General features: G+C 36.1%; 1 pseudogene; it reads left to right on the forward strand.

Moving 5' to 3' along the window:
• Positions 1-6629: 6629 nt before the first annotated feature.
• On the forward strand, positions 6630-7108 carry LOC104671237 (annotated as a pseudogene).
• Positions 7109-16564: the final 9456 nt, after the last annotated feature.

Here is a 16564-nt window from a genome sequence, read left to right on the forward strand (position 1 = left end):
ACCTATAAGTGAGAACATGTGGTGTTTGGTTTTCTGTTCTTGCCACAGTTTGCCGAGAATTATGGTTTCCATCTGCATCCATGTACCTACAAAGGACATGAACTCATCCTTTTTTATGGCTGCATAGTATTCCATGGTGTATATGTGCCACATTTTCTTAATCCAGCCCGTCACTGATGGATATTTGGGTTGGTTCCAAGTGTATGCTATTGTGAATAGTGCCGCAATAAACATGCATGTGCATGTGTCTTTATAGCAGCATGATTTATAATCCTTTGGGTATATACCCAGTAATGGGATGGTTGGGTCAAATGGTATTTCTAGTTCTAGATCCTTGAGGAATCACCACACTGTCTTCCACAATGGTTGAACTAGTTTACAGTCCCACCAACAGTGTGAAAGTTTTCCTATTTCTCCATATCCTCTCCAGCACCTGTTGTTTCCTGACTTTTTAGTGATCACCAATGTAAATGGTGTGAGATGGTATCTCATTGTGGTTTTGATTTACATTTCTCTGATGGCGAATGATGATGAGCATTTTTTCATGTGTCTGTTGGCTGCATAAATGTCTGCTTTTGAGAAGTGTCTGTTCATATCCATTGCCCACTTTTTGCTGGGGTTGTTTGTTTTTTTCTTGTAAATTTGTTTGAGTTCTTTATAGGTTCTGGATATTAGCCCTTTGTCAGATGAGTAGATTGCAAAAATTTTCTCCCATTCTGTAGGGTGCCTGTTCACTCTGATGGTAGTTTCTTTTGCTGTGCAGAAGCTCTTTAGCTTAATTAGATCCCATTTGTCAATTTTGGCTTTTGTTGCCATTGCTTTTGGTGTTTTAACCATAAAGTCCTTGCCCATGCCTATGTCCTGAATGGTATTGCCTAGGTTTTCTAGGGCTTTTACGGTTTTAGATCTAACATTTAAATCTCTAATCCATCTTGAATTAATTTTCATATAAGGTATAAGGAAGGGATCCAGTTTCAGCTTTCTACATATGGCTAGCCAGTTTTCCCAGCACCATTTATTAAATAGGGAATCCTTTCCCCATTTCTTGTTTTTGTCAGGTTTGTCATAGATCAGATGGTTGTAGATGTGTGGTATTATTTCTGAGGGCTCTGTTCTGTTCCACTGGTCTATATCTCTCTTTTGGTACAGTACCATGCTGTTTTGGTTACTGTAGCCTTGTAGTATAGTTTGAAGTCAGGTAGCATGATGCCTCCAGGTTTCTTCTTTTGGCTTAGGATTGTCTTGGCAATGTGGGCTCTTTTTTGGTTCCATATGAACTTTAAAGTAGTTTTTTCTAATTCTGTGAAGAAAGTCATTGGTAGCTTAATGGGGGTGGCATTGAATCTATAAATTACTTTGGCCATTTTTGCTATATTGATTCTTCCTATCCATGAGCATGGAATGTTCTTCCATTTGTTTGTGTCCTCTTTTATTTCATTGAGCAGTGGTGTAGTGTTCCTTGAAGAGATCCTTCACATGCCTTGTAAGTTGGATTCCTAGGTATTTTATTCTCTTTGAAGCAATTGTGAATGGGAGTTCACTCATGATTTGGCTCTCCGTTTATCTGTTATGGGTGTATAGGAATGCTTGTGATTTTTGCACATGGATTTTGTATCCTGAGACTTTGCTGAATTTGCTTATCAGCTTAAGGAGATTTTGGGCTGAGATGATGGGGTTTTCTAAATATACAATCATGTCATCTGCAAACAGGGACAATTTGACTTCCTCTTTTCTTAATTGAATACCGTTTATTTCTTTCTCCTGCCTGATTGCTCTGGCCAGGACTTCCAACACTATGTTGATTAGGAGTGGTGAGAGAGGGCATCCCTGTCTTGTGCCAGTTTTCAAAGGGAATGCTTCCAGTTTTTGCCCATTCAGTATGATATTGGCTGTGGGTTTATCATAAATAGCTATTATTATTTTCACATACATTCCATCAATACTGAAGTTATTGAGAGTTTTTAACATGAAGGGCTGTTGAATTTTGTCAAAGACCTTTTCTGCATCTATTGAGGTAATCATATGGTTTTCCAGGGATGAAGCCCACTTGATCATTGTGGATAAGCTTTTTGATGTGTTCCTGGATTTGGTTTGCCAGTATTTTATTCAGTATTTTTGCATCGATGTTTATCAGGGATATTGGTCTAAAATTCTCTTTTTTTGTTGTGTCTCTGCCAGGCTTTGGTATCAGGATGATGTTGGCCTTATAAAATGAGTTAGGGAGGATTCCCTCTTTTTCTATTGATTGGAATAGTTTCAGAAGGAATGGCACCAGCTCCTCCTTGTACCTCTGGTAGAATCTGGCTGTGAATCCATCTGGTCCTGGACTTTTTTTGGTTGGTAGGCTATTAATTATTGCTTCAATTTCAAACCCTGTTATTGGTTTATTCAGGGATTCAACTTCTTCCTGGTTTAGTCTTGGGAGAGTGTATGTGTCCAGGAATTTATCCATTTCTTCCAGTTTTTCTAGTTTATTTGCATAGAGGTGTTTATAGTATTCTTTGATGGTAGTTTTTTTTTCTGTAGGGTTGGTGGTGATATCCCCTTTGTCATTTTTTATTGCATCTATTTGATTCTTCTTTCTTTTCTTCTTTATTAGTCTTGCTAGTGGTCTATCCATTTTGTTGATCTTTTCAAAAAACCAGTTCCTGGATTCATTGATTTTTTGAAGGGATTTTTTGGGTCTCTATCACCTTCAGTTCTGCTCTCATCTTAGTTATTTCTTGCCTTCTGCTAGCTTTTGAATGTATTTGCTCTTGCTTCTCTAGTTCTTTTAATTGTGATGTTAGGGTGTCAATTTTAGATCTTTCCAGCTTTCTCTTGTGGGCATTTAGTGCTATAGATTGCCCTCTACACACTGCTTTAAATGTGTCCCAGAGATTCTGGTATGCTGTATCTTTGTTCTCATTGGTTTCAAAGAACATCTTTATTGCTGTCTTCATTTCGTTATGTACCAGTAGTCATTCAGGTTTTTCAGTTTCCATGCAGTTGAGTGGTTTTGAGTGACTTTCTCAAGTCTGAATTCTAGTTTGATTACACTGTGGTCTGAGAGACAGTTTGTTATAATTTCTGTTCTTTTCCATTTGCTGAGGAGTGCTTTACTTCCAACTTTGTGGTCAATTTTGGAATAGGTGTGATGTGGTGCTGAGAAGAATGTATATTCTGTGGATTTGAGGTGGCAAGTTCTGTAGATGTCTATTAGGTCCTCTTGGTGCAGAGCTGAGTTCAATTCCTGTATATCCTTGTTAACTTTCTGTCTCGTTGATCTGTCTAATGTTGATAGTGGGGTGTTAAAATCTCCCAAACATTATTATTGCTTGGGATTCTAAGTCTCTTTGTAAGTCTCTAAGGACTACTTTATGAATCTGGGTGCTCCTGTATTGGGTGCATATATATTTAGGATAGTTACCTCTTCCTGTTGAATTGATCCCTTCACCATTATGTAATGGCCTGTTTTGTCTCTTTTGATCTTTGTTGGTTTAAAGTCTGTTTTATCAGAGACTAGGATTGCAACCCTTGCCTTTTTTTTTTTTTCCATTTGCTTGGTAGATCTTCCTCCATCCCTTTATTTTGAGCCTACATGTGTCTCTGCATGTGAGATGGGTCTCCTGAACACAGCACACTGATGGGTCTTGACTCTTTATCCAATTTGCCAATCTGTGTTTTTTTTTAATTGGCGCACTTAGGCCATTTATATTTAAGGTTAATATTGTTATGTGTGAATTTGATCCTCTCATTATGATGTTAGTTGGTTATTTTGCTCGTTAGTTGATGCAGTTTCTTCCTAGCATCAATTGTCTTTTCATTTTGGCATGTTTTTGAAGTGGCTGGTACCAGTTGTTCCTTTCCATGTTTAGTGCTTCCTTCAGGAGCTCTTGTAGGGCAGGCCTGGTGGTGATAAAATCTCTCAGCATTTGGTTGTCTGTAAAGGATTTTATTTCTCCTTCACTTATGAAACTTAGTTTGGCTGGATATGAAATTCTGGGTTGAAAATTCTTTTCTTTAAGAATGTTGAATCGTGGCCCCCACTCTCTTCTGGCTTGGAGAGTTTCTGCCAAGATATCTGCTGTTAGTATGATGGGCTTCCCTTTGTGGGTAACCTGGCCTTTCTCTCTGGCTGCCCTTAACATTTTTTGCTTCATTTCAACTTTGGTGAATCTGACAATTACGTGTCTTGGAGTTGCTCTTCTTGAGGAGTATCTTTGTGGCGTTCTCTGTATTTCCTGAATTTGAATGTTGGCCTGCCTTGCTAGTTTGTGGAAGTTCTCCTGGATAATATCCTGCAGAGTGTTTTCCAACTTGTTTCCATTCTCCCCGTCACTTTAAGGTACACCAATCAGAGGTAGATTTGGTCTTTTCACATAGTCCCATATTTCTTGGAGGCTTTGTTCATTTCTTTTTACTCTTTTTCTCTAAACTTTTCTTCTCACTTCATTTCATTCATTTGATCTTCAATCACCGATACCCTTTCTTCCAGTTGATTGAATCGGTTACTGAAGCTTGTGCATTTGTCAAGTAGTTCTTGTGCCGTGTTTTTCAGCTCTATCAGGTCATTTAAGGACTTCTCTACATTGGTTATTCTAGTTAGCCATTTGTCTAATCTTTTTTCAAGGTTTTTAGCTTCTTTGTGATGGGTTTGAACTTCCTCCTTTAGCTTGGAGAAGTTTGATTGTCTGAAGCCTTCTTCTCTCAACTCTTCAAAGTCATTCACCATCCAGCTTTGTTCCATTGCTGGCGAGGAGCTGCATTCCTTTGGAGGGGGAGAGGCACTCTAATTTTTAGAATTTTCAGCTTTTCTGCTCTTTTTTTTCCCATCTTTGTGCTTTTATCTACCTTTGGTCTTTGATGATGGTGACATACAGATGGGGTTTTGGTGTGGATGTCCTTTCTGTTTGTTACTTTTCCTTCTAACAGTAAGGACCCTCAGCTGCAGCTCTGTTGGAGATTGCTGGTGGTCCACTCCAGACCCTGTTTGCCTGGGTATCATCAGCGGAGGCTGCAGAAGAGTGAATATTGCTGAACAGCAAATGTTGCTGCCTGATCATTCCTCTGGAAGCTTCATCTCAGAGAGGTACCCGGCCATGTGAGGTGTCAGTCTGCCCCTACTGGGGGGTGCCTCCTGGTTAGGCTACTCAGGGATCAGGGACCCACTTGAGGAGGCAGTCTGTCTGGTCTCAGATCTCAAACTCCATTCTGGGAGAACCACTACTCTCTTGAATGCTGCCAGACAGGGACATTTAAATCTGCAGAGGTTTTTGCTGCCTTTTGTTCTGCTATGCCTTATCCCCGGAGGTGGAGTCTACGGAGGCAGGCCAGCCTCCTTGAGCTGTGGTGGGCTCCACCCAGTTTGAGCTTCCCAGCTGCTTTGTTTACCTACTTAAGCCTCAGCAATGGTGGGCACCCCTCCCTGAGCCTCACTGCCACCTTACAGTTAGATCTCAGACAGCCATGCTAGCAATGAAGGAGGCACCATGGGTGTGGGAACTTCCGAGCCAGGTGCGGGATATAATCTCCTGGTGTGCCATTTGCTAAGACCCTTGGAAAAGCGCAGTATTAGGGTGGGAGTGACCTGATTTTCCAGGTGCTGTGTGTCACAGTTTCCCTTGGCTAGGAAAGGGAATTCCCTGACCCCTTGTGCTTCCCAGGTGAGGTGATGCCTTGCTCTGCTTCAGCTCTTGCTCAGTACACTGTACCCACTGTCCTGCACCCACTATCTGACATGCCCCAGAGAGATGAATCTGGTACTTCAGGTGGAAATGCAGAAATCACCTGTCTTCTGTGTCCCTCATGCTGGAAGCTGTAGCCTGGAGCTGTTCCTATTTGGCCATCTTGGAACTGCTGATTTTACATATACTTAAACTTATTTACTAAAGCATGCTACTGGGTGTGATATCTGAATGGTGTGAGTTTGTCTTGACAATCCAATGCTATGGATTAGTTCATTTATTCCAGCATGGGGCAAGATGTGTCAGTGTATGCAAAAGAATTCAACACACATATTCAAATTATTTACTTGCTTAAAATGCCACTACTTTCAGGTTAACTCAATTTCTTTTTTGGTAAATACTCAGGCTTTCAGGTATCCTTTTCTTCCCAGTTCTTCTCCCTGGACAACATGTCTCTCCTGACCGGGTTTCTTACAGCTTCAGTCATGTGTTCTGCTCAGTCTCCAGGTAAAAGCCAGAGCTCACTTGTCTGAGGCTGGTTCTCATGTTCTGCTCTTATTTTGTGGTTAAACAATGGTGACTTTCCTTAATGCCCTTCAACCATAGCAGCATGGTTCATGAAAAGTAAATAGGAACAATTCTCAGAACATCGTAGTATATGGCTGCTATGGGTTGAGTGTTTTTGTACCCTTTGAAACTAATGTTGAAACTTAATCCCCTATGCAATGGTGTTGGGAGGTGGGACCTAATAGGAGGTGTTTATATCCTGAGAGTCCTCAGGATATAGCATATAAACCACGTATGTACAATGTTACCTGAAAATCAATTTAGTTTAAAAAATATTTGGTACCCTCTAGTTGCCCTCTTGCATCCCCATATGCATGTGTCTACTTTCAGCGGGTCCACCAGACTCCCGGAGCATCATCCTAATTCCCCAACTAGACCCTTGTCAGCTCTAACAAGATGAAAGATGCAATCATGAACCAAGAAAAACTCGCCAAACTGCATGCATAAGTGTGTAAAGGAACTGCTCGCAGAAAGAAGATTGTTCATAGAACAGAACAACAGATGATAAGAAAAAACTTTAGTTCTCCTTAAAGAAGTTAGGGATAAACAATATCTCTGGTATTGAAAAGGTGAATATGTTTATAAACCAAGTAACAGTGATCCACTTTAACAACCCTAAGGTTTGGCCATCTCTGGCAGGGAAGGCTTTCACCATTACAGGCCTTGCTGAGACAAAACAGCTGACAGAAATGGTACCCAGCATCTTAAACCAGCTTGGTACACACAGACTGACTAGGTAAGGGAGACTGCCTGAAGATCTGCCCAAACAACCTGTGGGAGGAAAAGCACCACTTGCTACTGGAGAGGATAATAATGATGAAGTTTCAGATCTTGTGGAGAATTCTGATGAGGCTTCCAAGAATGAGCCAAACTGAATTGAGGCAACTCCTGAAGATGATAAAACTCGAAGAAGTTACCAGCAGCTGATATTTTATTATGACTGCTTTAAAAAAATTGTTTATGGATCTGACAAAATCTAGAACTCGAATATGTTTAAGTCCAAGCCCCGTGGACACTGCAGCTTTTTTCATTTTTGCTTATACACAATTCATTCTTTGCAGCTAGTGAAGTCGAAGGAGCCTGGGGATAAAGTTTGAAACAAAAGTTAAAAATATTATTTGCTGGAACATAGTCAGATTCAGACATTTCTCCTTTACACAATAGAAATGATTTTTAGAAAATAATAACATATACATTTGAAATTTCAAACAAAAGTGAATAGTATGAGATAAAATTATGTTCAGAATTATTTAGTATTTAAGTCAGATGTTACACTCCTATTGTAGTACTTATACTTCAAAACTACGGAAAGTAGACTCATGCAGGGGAGCTTGCTGTCTCATAAAAATAATGCCAAAATAGCATTTCAACTAGAAGACAGATCATTGTCAAGATTAAAGTAGCAAAATCACAGGAAATGGGAGTCAAATCCAAGTTGGAGAGTTTAGTTTTGCCCTCTAATCCCACTTCACTTGTTTTGGTAATAGTTTTCTATCTAGATGTAGCCATTTTATATCAGTATTTTATTTTTGCTCTTGTGACCTCAATGTTTTGGCTCCTTTGGTTTCTTCTTGGGAATTGCAGAAAGATGAAAGATGAATCCTCTTATTTGCTTGAGATTTATATAATCAATTGTTAAAGCTGTACTGCCCTTATTACAAATTCCTATAACTGAACTTTACCTTTTTCTTAAACTCTCTCTTTGTATAATATAGGCATCCTAATGGATTATGCACTGTTTAGCCTGGACTGTTTCTTTCAGAATCCACTTGAAGATATCACATCACACTGTGCATTCTCATCTCCTACTTGAATTTTTTTGCTCTTTCTGCCAAACACACCTTTCTCATATTATTGAAGTCTATTGCCATCGGGCTTTTTCTTTCTCTATGTTCTTATCTTCTATACTAAAAGCTATTTTTAGTCTTTGTTTTATTATTCTACGGTTGGTGCCTAAAGGCCTTTAAGAATAAGAAAGAATCAGTTTTTCACAGATGATCTACGAAAACCACAATCCTTGGTTTTACAGCATTTTTCCTTTAATCTTTTTTTCATTTGAAGTAAGCTATAAAAACTCACACTCTTTAACATCAGATGGATCCAATAGGAAGGAACTATCCCCTCCTATTAGGTTTTGTTTTTAGATCATCCATTAATGGTATGAAATGCATTCCTATTGTACTTTCTGCCTCCATCTCTGTCCTTATCAATCTGGAGTGCTGCTAGATTAATTTTTCTATGAATTGGATATGATTTTCACATTCATGCTCAGAAACAAAGCAGCTTCTACACACTGAGAGAATAAAATTCACATCCTCTGGCTTGCCATTCAGGGCTCTATATTTACCTTACAGTGATCTTAACCATATCTGCCCTTCCAGTGTTATTTTTCCCTTCTCTCTTTCAGGTTCCAGTTTCCTGCATTGCTTGCTCTTCTTTGTACACACGATGTACTCTTTAATGCTAGGAACTTAGATTACATTGTTGGCTTCTACATGTACTGTTTTGTTTCTTATCATATCTTAATGAATCATTTCCTCTTTATTCTTCAGGATTTATTTTAGAGATCCCTGTCTTCCTAAGCCAGGAATACTCACCTCTACTATTTGCAGACTCTGAAAATAAACAGTCCTCATTCTGAAAATTGGTGGCACTTCTTAAATTCTACCTTAAACTTAATCACTTGTGTTGATTAATTAACAGTTATTGAGACTCTAACCTGCGTTAAACATGGTTTTAGGCTCTAAAGATATAGCAGTGAACAAAGCAGATAACAATCTCTGCCCTCATAGAGTTTTATCTTACAGTGTTACAGCTTCCTAGGAGAGTTTTAAAATATTGATTTATAATTACACTGGTATGTGAAGACAGGAAAACAAGTGTCAGAGTATTTTTGTACTCAATGTTTCACAAAAGCAAAAATAAATTAGTTCTTATTAAGAAATGCTGCCAAAATGACTGAAAATGTGATAGTTCTTGGTATCACTCTATTTTGATGCACTAAGAAATACAGCTGCACTTGGGACATTGATAAATAAGTGCTGCTTAGGAAAGATGAATTAGTGAAGCACAAGTTCTCATTTGTGAAGACAGGAACTACAGAGAAACACCATAAAAACACTGCCAAACTCAACAGGAAGACTTTCCATGTCTGGTGCACATCCTGTTGTTTGTTTCAGGTTATTCTGTGAGGCTTGACTCAACTCCTCAGCTTCCCCTGATCAAGCAGTTGAGGTGGTCCCAGTAATGTTCTTACCATGACCCAAGTGGAGTCACCATGTTATCTTTATTGCCAAACCACTTCTCTTCTTGCCCCAGAACCAGTGAAAAAGTTACTGGATGCTGCTACTTTTCTCTTTTGTTGACAGCAAGCCCAACATATAAACATCTTTCTCAAGAATTTGCGTGAGGATTGAAATAAACTCTCTCTTCCGCTTTTCCCTTAAGAGTCCATCAGCATCATCTATTTATTCAGGTCTATCATGAAGTTATATTAATAATAAAAGTCAAGATTTCACTTGGCTCATGTGGGATCTTGTATTGTTTGAAAAGACTCATCTCCCTCTTTAATTTTCTGGGAGTCCCCAATGAATGTTTTATATATTTTCATTGACAGATTGACTGGGTGATCACATATTATGGAGTGGGCAGTCTTGTTGTGTCTACTAAATTGTAAGGTATTTTCTGGATCCTGTTTTTCTCTTTGGAGCCACTTTTGTTTCTTCTGAGTAACGAAATGCCCACCAGGCAGTGCTATTGATGACTGTTGGATCCCTGGATACCACCAAACACTCCAGGCAAGATGTCCCTGTCAGGCCAGCTGCTGTTTTCTACTGGGCACTAAGGACTTCTATCCAGCAACATTACAATTTTTGTCTTTTCCCATTGGGCACCAAGACACATAAACTGGAGTCTTCATGCGACCAAAACTACTCGGTGGTCTAGGGAGAAATAAGAGAAATATTGTCTCCTCTTTCAATGTTTTATTCTGTTGCAGGTAGGGACTGGTGAAGAGCAGGCTTTTGCTCTGGTACATTTCCAGAATAATTTAGTTATATTATTTTTATCTTTTTACTTTTTCTGTTTTTCCATTTGTTTCCCTTCTTTCCTCCATTCCTTCCTTTATTCACTTTTTTTTTGATCTCCCTCTCTTTCTCTCTCTCTGCAAATCATTCACCCTCTCTTTTCCTAAGCACTGAATACTAGTCTTCTGGGTGTAAATAGACAGAGCTGGTTAAGTCTTCTTTCTCTTATAAGTGATTTTGTAGGCTTCTATCTCAAGTAAAAAGATTAAGAAGGTCAAACTCAATTCAACAGATAAGCTGTGAAATGTTCTATAGTATAATAAGCACTCAGAAAGTAACTGTTGAATGAAAGAATAAAATCTGTTTTATTCCTTACACAAATCTCAGTTTAAATGTAGTCTGAAATCACTGTACAGGTTTATTTTGTTACATCTTTTATTTCCTCTGAAGTCCTAAGTGTTTGCTTTTATTTAACTTTGCACCTTCTAAACCTCCTATTTTATATTTTGTGTGTAATTGCCTAAACATGTTTTGAAGTAATGAATATTTCCTTTATAGTTGCACTAAAATACATAGGTGTGGTGTGTATCATATAGTAAAATATAATTAATAACTGTTATGTAGCCTAAAGAATCACATTTGGGTAGCCTTAGTTTTCTTAGGATTGCTTGCATATTGTAATTTAAGATTTACTAAATGATTATCTTTAATCTTAAGGGCTAAAAACCTGTCCTTTGTAGTCTTACAGCTTAAAATTTTCTGCTTGAATTAACTTCTAGGAGTAGACATTTTGTAAAATGTGTTTATATGATTTCTATCAAAATGAAGGACTTTTTAAAAAATAAATGAAACAAAGCAATTAGGTAGTGTCACAAAAGTCAATGTAACACAAAGCAATAATCAAAGAATATCATCAATGTTTTAAGAAAAAAATAAATTTGTCCAGGGTCTTATGCTAAATACTATTTGTGTTCTGTCTTTGTATGACTAATTATGTATATGGTACAAATACATATTATAACATTTTTCTCCTCTTGTAGCAATAGGTCATTGCTTGGCATAATATTTCATCTAATAATAGGTGAATAGTTTTAGGATAGGCTGTAAGATCAGCAATAAGGATGACTTAAAGGAAGATGTTCACTTAGTGACAGAAGATGCTAAAAGTAATTTAAAAATGTAGAGGAAATGATACCCAGAAAAAGGCTTGTGTACCTGAAGCTGCAGTTATACTGGCAATTTAGGATGAAACAATTTGAGGTGAGACAGGAGTAACAATGTTAACATGATTGCTCATAGTTGTAATTTAAGTGGTATTATGATAGCACTAGACAACTGGAGTGCCTTGGTTAGTCTTGTGTATCTAAACAGGATAGTCATGCTAATGTTAAAATCAGAGGTTTTAAATGTAGAAACTAATTTTCTCTCAAGGCTTACACACTTACCAAGTAAGCATTAATAAAAAAATTAGTGAATATATGATGTGTAAGTTCCCTAGTTCAGAAAATAGCACTGTCATGTGCTAGTTACTTAGGCCGGAAGAAAGTGCTTTTCTTTATCTTAAATATCAATCTGTCAGTAAGGCCACTTTATATAATTCCTCAATATTTTATAAATCTTTCTACTTGTTTCATCAAAATCACTGTAGTCCAAGTTGCCATGGTTTTCATCTGAACTATAGAATAGTCATTAAACTTACTTTCCTCAATACCTTTTCTCCCTATTCTAATCAGGTTTTTTTTTTTTTTTTCAGTGCAGTTAGTGAGCTTTTCAAAGGGAAAACCTTATAATATCAACTCCTTGCAACTAATCTGTCAATGGTTTCCATTGCTCTTAGAATAAAGAGAAAATTATTTTAATGCTCCAACAAGGACCAACAGAATATGGTCACTGTTTCTTCAGTATTATCTAGCTAGTGATAACTCCCCAAATCTGTAATTACAGCTCAACTTGCCTTATAAACTCCAGACCCATATCCAGTTGCTTAAATGGTTAAAATGGATTCATTCTCCTCTGCACAGATTTTGGAGACTTTGATACATTGTGTCATGGCATTTTGCAATTTTGTTTAGGTTGTTCCTTTTCAGCATTACATTGCTCATAATACTTCCTTGCTGTTTTTTTAACTGTCTCTAGGTTTGATATCTTGTAATGTTAAATTTATTCTCAGAAATTACTTCAGAATACTTTTCAAGAATATTATGGTGGAAAATCACTAATCTAATAATCTCCTTGCAGAGATAGTAGACTATAAAATATTATCAATGCTTATCTGGAGCTAGCTTACAAGTAATTCTGATTTTCCTCTCATTGTATATCTATGTTTTCAAAATTCACTACAATAAACATGTTTTGTTTCTGTAATTATAATTTTAAAAAATGAGGGCTCACAGGCCAGGCGTGGTGGCTCATGCCTATAATCCTAGCAGTTTGGGAGGCCGAGGCAGGTGGATCACCTGAGGTCAGGAGTTCGAGACCAGCCTGGCCAACTTGGCGAAACCTCGTCTCTACTAAAAATACAAAAATTAGCTGGTCGTGTTGGCACGCGCCTGCAATCCCAGCTATTCAGGAGCCTGAGGCAAGAGAATCGCTTGAACCCTGGGGAGCGGAGGTTGCAGTGAGCTGAGATCGTGCCACTGTACTCCAGCCTGGGCAACAAGAGTAAAACTCTGTCTTAAAAAAAAAGAGGACTCTTTTAAAAAGTCAAGATCTGAATTAAATACAGTATTGCTAGTAGAATGAACTGTTAATACAGTAACAACTGCAAAATCTTTACAAAATATGAAAAAACATAAAAGCACTGGAAGGCATCCTATACTAGATAGAAGTTGGAGATTATGCTCTTGAAAAACTGTATCTATACAGGATAAAAACTGTGAATTTGTAGCTATTTTTCTTGTAATTTCTCCCACCCACTATGTCTATGGCAGCAGAAAACTAGTCTTATTAGCTGGAGATGACCAAGGCAGAAACAAACAAAAGTAAACTCAACTCAAGGCTGGAAAAATAACTGGGACTTTCAGCGGGAAATACTGTGAGACTACACAATTACTGAGAACAAAGCTGAGTATAAATTGCCTGGATCCCTAATTGACAGCAAAACTATACGTGTACAGGAGAAAACCTAGAAACTTTCCAAAACCAGGCAAATATCAGAGAGGAAAGTCATCTTGAAAGACAGAACTTCACTCGTCAATATTTGTGTTTAACCTAGTCATTTTGCAAGCTATGCTGTCAGCTGTTGCTAAATGCAGGATAGACAGAGTTAATACTTTGAGTCCAGTCTAGGGAATAGTCTAATAGAACCACAACAATAATAAACACAGAAAACAAAAAAGAAAATAATAACAATTAAAAAAAAAACTCTCAGAAGAACAGAACAGATTGCAATATCTCTAAAACTGTCTAATTTTCAATGAAAAATCACTAAACCTGCCAAGAAACGGCAAAGTGTGACCTACACACACACACGCACAAAAAAAGAACGATCAGTAGAAATTGACTTTGAGTGGATTCAGAAACTGAATTTAGCAGACGAAACATATCAAAATTTTCATTATAAATGTGCTGAATATTTAAAGGCAGATATGTTCAAATAATTAAAGAAAATTTGGTCTCCTGGGTAAAAAGTTAGAGGAAATCAACAGAGAAATTGAAACTACTGAAAAAATGTATGTTATAGTTGAAAAGTACAATACCTAAAAGGAAACACTTATAGATAGGCTCAACGGTATATTTGGGGTGGAAAAAAATTGTAAACTTGAAATTAGATTATTATAACTTACCTAACATGCGTAACACATAGAGGAAAGCTTTTAAAAAAATAAGCAGGGGCTCAAGACCTGTGGGACAATATCAATTAGTCCAATATATATAGTCTATTTCTCAAGAGAGGAGGAAGAAAAGATACAATAAAAAATGTGAAATTATTGGTAAAAATTTCACCAAATTTGGTAGAAAAGTAAAGTTCAGATTCAAGAATTTTTAATAAAAAGTCAAGTAGGATGAACACAAAGAAAACCACACACACACATTTTAGTTAAACCACCAAAAGTCAAAAAATTGAGAAAAATCCTGAAAGCAGTCAGAAAAGAATAATAAATTGTATGTATGGAAATAGTAGTACAATTAGTGATTGACTTATTATGTAAACTAGAGTCCAGAAGATATAAGAATGACATATTCAAATGGTTGGAAAAAATCTTCTATCTACCAAGAATACTTTATACAATGAATCTAGCATAGCTTCTGTAAAAATTCTGAAGAAAGGTCTTTGGGTTGAGTGAAGAATAAGTACAGATGTACTCATATCCAAAAGAAGAAATGAAGTATACAGGAAATGATGAATATATTGGTAAATAAAATATTACATTTTTCTTTTTTACCTTAAATTATTTAAAAGACATGGTGACTTAAAACAAAAATTATAATGCCAAATTATTGGATTTATGATGCATATAGGTGTAAGACATGTAGAAATAATAACACAAGGGATGGGGTATAACTGTAGATAGGCTGCTGCAGATTTCCAGTATTATATACAAAGTAATTAAACAGTAACACTAAGAAGATTATGATACTTTAAAGATAGATATTGTAAGTCTTGTCAAACGTTAAAATATAATGTAAGAAGATAAAACTAGGAAGCCAAGAGAGGAATTGAAATGGTGAAAATGAATTCAAAATAATGTAGATTAAGTTAAAAAGACAAAAGAGAGGAATAAAGATTAACAAATAAATAAGGCAAGCAGAAAACAAAATGAAAAATGGCAGACCTTAATACAACCATATCAATATCAATAATTATATTCAAATAAAATAGGCAAAACACTCTAATCATACAGATTTTCAAGTGGATGAAAAGCAAGAACAAGAAATTGCTACATGCATTCTGTAACAGATACAGTTAGTCACAAAGACACTAATAGAGTGAACATAACAGGTGGAAAAAAATAATATAAGAATACTAAGTCCAGGAAAGGTAGAGTGACTGTGTTAATGTAAGTAAAAGGACTTTAAGACAAGAAGGGTTACAGGAGACAAACAGGAATATTTCCTAATGATTCTAGGATTAATACATTAAGAAACCAGAAGACATAGATATATATTTTATATATTTATCTTCTGTAATAAGATATATATCTTCTGTAATAAGATATATATCTTTTGCAATAAGATACATATATTATATATATATGATATATCTATCTTATTACAGAACTCCAAAGTACATGAAGCAAAAACTGACAGACATAATGGAGAAATAGAAAAATGGACAATGGTGATTTTAACACAGCTATTCCATCATACATATATATCTATATATATGTTTTTTGTGTATATATCTATATATACATATATAGATATATACACATAGATATATACATATATAGATATATATGTGTATAACCTTGAAGAATTTATATATTTTATGTATACACACACATATGTATACATATATAAAATTTATAAATTATATATGAATATATAATTTATATATGTATATATTATATAAAATTTATATTATGCATGATTTATATATGTATATATTATATAAATTTATAATACATACAAAATTTATGCATTATATATGTATACACACATATATGTGTGTATTATATAGATATAAAATCTTGAAGAATATATATATTCTTCCAGATTTTTCTAGGTAGACAATCTTGTTTTTTATAGTAAGGGGCAATTATCTTTCTTTCTAGTATGGGTCTCTTATTTATTTATTTTTGGTTTTGCTTTATTGCACTGGGTAGGACAACTGATAAGGTTTTGTATAGAGTGGTGAAAGCAGAAATCCCTGTCTTTTTCACAATCACAGAGGAGAGAAACTTTTAGTCTTTTTTTCACTAAGTATAATTTTAGCAGTAGTTTTTTGTTTTTGTAGATGCCCTTTATCAACTTGACAATGTTTCCTTCTATTACTAGTTTGCTGAGAGTATTATCATGAAGGGCTGTTGAAATTGCCAAAGATCTTATCTGCCAAAAGATAATAGAAAAGCTTTTCTTTTTACCTGATATGATGAATTGCAGTCAACTCTTATTATACATAGATCTGTATTTGTGATTTTATCTACTTGCTAAAATTTATTTGTAAGCTTCAAGTCAAAACTTGTGGTGCTTTTGCAGCATCTGCAGACATGCACAGAGGAGTGAAAAATTTGAGTCACCCAGTGTGCACATTTCCAGCTGAGGTCGAACAAGGCTACGTTCTGCTTTGTTTCAGCTGTCATACTATGACCAAGCATCCTTTTTATGGTGTATTGATTGGCACATTTTTTACAGTTTGTGCTT

Source organism: Rhinopithecus roxellana, chromosome 5 (genome assembly GCF_007565055.1).
Source record: "Rhinopithecus roxellana isolate Shanxi Qingling chromosome 5, ASM756505v1, whole genome shotgun sequence".
Lineage (NCBI taxonomy): Eukaryota > Metazoa > Chordata > Mammalia > Primates > Cercopithecidae > Rhinopithecus > Rhinopithecus roxellana.